This window comes from Gastrolobium bilobum, unplaced genomic scaffold, assembly GCF_033153095.1.
Source record: "Gastrolobium bilobum isolate Gb01-03AN ecotype WA unplaced genomic scaffold, APGP_CSIRO_Gbil_v1 utg12463, whole genome shotgun sequence".
Lineage (NCBI taxonomy): Eukaryota > Viridiplantae > Streptophyta > Magnoliopsida > Fabales > Fabaceae > Gastrolobium > Gastrolobium bilobum.
The window spans coordinates 5,852-10,000 of NW_026898920.1; positions in this window are offsets into that span (position 1 = coordinate 5,852).

Here is a 4,149-nt window from a genome sequence, read left to right on the forward strand (position 1 = left end):
TTGGTGCCAAAATGACTAAGTTATGGTGAAATGAAATTTTGAAGGTGGAATGGCCATGGTGGAAGGTGCTCCACGGTTTTCTGGTCGTTCGGAGAAAATGTTGTTTTAAGCTGTTGCGCGCGTTGTTGGCACGCTTCCCCAAACTTACTCAATTTCATCAAATTTTATCAGAAATTGTATTCCCTAGTTCTATAAACCATTTATAACTCATATTTAAAACCTAGAGCTCAAAACTCAATCGGCACGCTTTACAGTGCACTAAACCGCGGTATTTTTACCCGGTAAAAACACTATTCACTGAATTTTCTGAAACTTGCCTAACCACTCAATTTTTCATTCTGAAACCATTTCCAGGGTTATTTTTTTCATCTGAGACCTTCTACTCAATTTTTGTCTTCCTAGGGTTGCGTGTTGGCTAATTATCGTTTTGTCCTTTCTTTGTATTTTGGCCTTACTTTCAGGATTTTCACTAATCTTTCTCTTTAATTCTCATTTAATATTTTAATATTTAAAATTAGAAATGCGAGGTGTTATAATAATGGGAAGGACACACCTCAGGAAGCTACTTAGGAGTGAGATGATGAAATGCTCCGGCTATATCATGAGTTAGCGGACAAGTACGATTCTAATTTTGCGGACAAAATTTAAAAAAGGATGGGTGAATATAACATATCGTAGATTTGAAATACATATTTATAATTAAAATGAGGATTTAGGGGTAGGATTAGTGAAAATCCTAAGTTCTAGGTTAAAATACGTAAAAAGGTAATTAAACAAATATGTAACCCCGAACTGTAAAATGATAAAAGAAGGTCTCACATGATAAAAATAACCCTCCAAATGGATTCAGACCAAAAAATTGAGTGGTTAGGCAAGTTTATGGAAAATTGATGAATAGTATTTTTATCGGATGAAAATACATTGGTACAATTGCATCGAAAAATGTGCCAAATGAGATTAATGCTCTAGAATTGAAAATTTATTGAAAAAGATACATAGGACCAAGAAATGTGATTATTGATGAAGTTTGATGAATTTTAGGATTTTTGGGGAAACGTGCCAACAGTGCACATATTAGGCTAAAATAGTGATTTCACCGAATGACCGGAATACTCCGGATTCATCTGATCAAGTGTAATTAAAAGACTTTGGTGAATGTTGAATTTTGGATTTAATGGATATTTTATGAATGAATTGGAGATTTGTTGGTTAAGTGGATGATTTGAAATAATTTGAATTGTGTTATGTGTCATGTGGGACCCATCTCATTAAAGTGACTTAATCCATATGTGAGAACACTATTACACAATCACCTTCCATCCTCCTTCCTCTCTCAAAGTACCGGCCACGTCCATGGAAAAGGGCAATATCTCAGAAGTTATAGTTGTGGGTGCCTTGAATTATATCTCAAGGATACATTCTTGGACGAGGACCCGATTTATATGCAGTATGTCGTAGGCCATTGGGCCGTGTGATTTGTATGATGTGTTTATAGTTGTCATTTTACATCTGAGTGAGCCATTGGGCGGAGTGATCCTTCAGAACCTTTGAATTACTGAGATATATTTGTATATCTCACACTGCGTTATGGGGCTATGTTTTAGGTGGATGTAGCGAGTCCAGAGTTTTGGGCAAGAGGCCCACAGGTTGAGGATAAGGAGAGCATATTGGAGTGCATAATGATAGTATGCTATTTCGCATTTTTGGATTATTTGATAGGCTAGACTTAGAGCATGAACATATGTATTGTATGAGTGATGTATACCATGTCTTTTGTTGTTCATGTTGTATTTTGGCTAAGTCTAGTAATTGTGTAATTATTGTTATATTTGGAGCATTTTGATTAGTAGTTATATTTGGTATTGGATAAATGTAATTAAGAAATAATGGATCTTGTGTAAATTAATGATATATGTATGTGATGGAAGGGCAATAGGCCTATTCTAGGTTATGATGTTATTCAAATTGATAAATGCATGTAATTGAATCAAGTGATTGAAATGAGTATTAAGTGGCATAATGGTTACTAAGTTGTCAATGGATTAAGTAATGGATTATGAATTAAATGAGAAATGAAGCAAATGTGTTGTGGGTTGTAAGAACAACAAGGTATGTTGAACCTTGTGTGCCACCCTTGTCAATTAGGTACAATTTGATGGTTTAGAACATACTTTGATAAAGTGGGATAGTTAATAAAACAAAGGAGATGTTGTCGAATTTTCTAAGAAATGACCAATTTTTAAGCCAACTTTGGGAGACCATATCTCCTTCCTTAGATCTCCAAATGGTACGTTCCATACACCACTTTAAAGCTTAAGACGTTAGCTATATTTTCCCAAAATGTGGTTCCATTTAGAGCTGTATAGCGTTCTGTAGGTCGCAGGGAGTGAAGGCTTCCTAAACTGGACAGGTGCAGGGGCTGTCTCGGGTCCCTTCTTCTAAAAATTATATCTCCCTCAATTCTTACTCAAATTAGGCTTATGATATATCAAATTAAAGATCAAGGTGTCTAGTATTATTTTTAAAATGTGAGAGAATTTGGTTGAGTAAAACATCATGAATCGCATATATGGTGAGAGATGTTTGGTGCTCTGTTTGGAGATGTTGGCAGCTTTACTTGTTGAACTTCAAACGGTGATAACAGGAGCTAGATAACTCCAATTGAGGCGTGTGATACCTTGGTTGAAAGCTAAAAGAGTCTAGTTTAACATACTAAAAGCTAAAAAAATTAGTGATAAGTGGATCAAGCCCAATGTTGAGAAAATTGAAGGGTGTTCAGTTTTAGGAAAGTTGTAAAAGTGAGTTTTATGCTAAGTTGATTTATGGGAACCTCTTGGCTACTTCAAATATGTGTTGTATGATAATTAGGCAATTAGATTATTACTTCCGCTTTAGATTTCAGTTGCGATCACTGTTGGTATCATTACCTTTTATGTTGTTTTCAATTGCACATGTAATGAAAAGAAAAAAGTTTGCTCATATTTTTAAATAAACAGTTGTGATTGTAACTGCACTTAATATCATAATCAATGTTAACAACACCGGTGTACAACGGGTTGTTACACTTACTAATGTCAATGGCTAATTGGGCCTAATGGGTCTTACACCAATTTCATTTTAATGGCATGGACTAGCATATGATTTTTGGTCTATAGTGTATAATTTAGATCTTATACAATAAAATCATGCAAGAGGTAAGTGAGCCATGTGTTATGAACACATGGGCTTGAGCCTTTTCAGTTGTAAGCTAGCTACGCCTAGGAGGCGCTAGCTAGTTGTGCGATTGGGCCATGGAGAGGGCTACTCCATACATTTGATAAGATCAAGTGTTGATCAAGTTAAAATTTAAAGTTTGAATTAAATAAGGATTGGGTTCTTATCTTTATTTGAATTTTAAATTTGAATAAGATAAGGATAAGATAAGATCTTATCATGTATTTGAAATTTGAATTAGAGATAATGATCTTAATTTAAATTTTGAATATACAGAATTCGAAATTTAAATTGAGTTTAAATTTAAATTGAGTTTAAATTTCACTTATCTTAATGAGATTAAGATAAGATCTTATCCTAAAGGGCTTAACTTGGTCAAATCCTCATTTCTAAGAGTACTCGTAGAATTTGAATTTGAAACTAGATGAGCACTAGTTGTTGAATTGAAATTCAACTTCTATGGAGGTGAGAGTTATGGTTCGACCATGCCACCTTACAGTGCATGATCTTAGAATTATGCGCAACACACAAGCCAAGGAAGTCGTAGACATTCCCTTTTCCCTTCGCTCTCCTCAATTTCGTACACTCCAAGTTACACAATGAAGTAGCTTGGATCCCAAGTAAACACTATAGCATAAGGCAACCCTTTCTTTTTCGATTAGCAAACGATCAAGTCAAGGAAAATGTCCTATAAGAAGCATTCCCACAAGCCTTCAAGTTGTAGTATGAATTACACTGGAAGATGTACACCGTCTACGTCGTGATCAAGGTTTGAAACCTTAACAACATACAAAAGTGAGACCTTAGCATGAATGCATGTATGTATGTGTGATTTGCATGCCTCTTTCACGAATTTTATTTAGTTTCAATCCATATAATTTGCATATGCGATTCGGCAAAACAATTCCTTGTTTTACATATGCATACTCATGACCA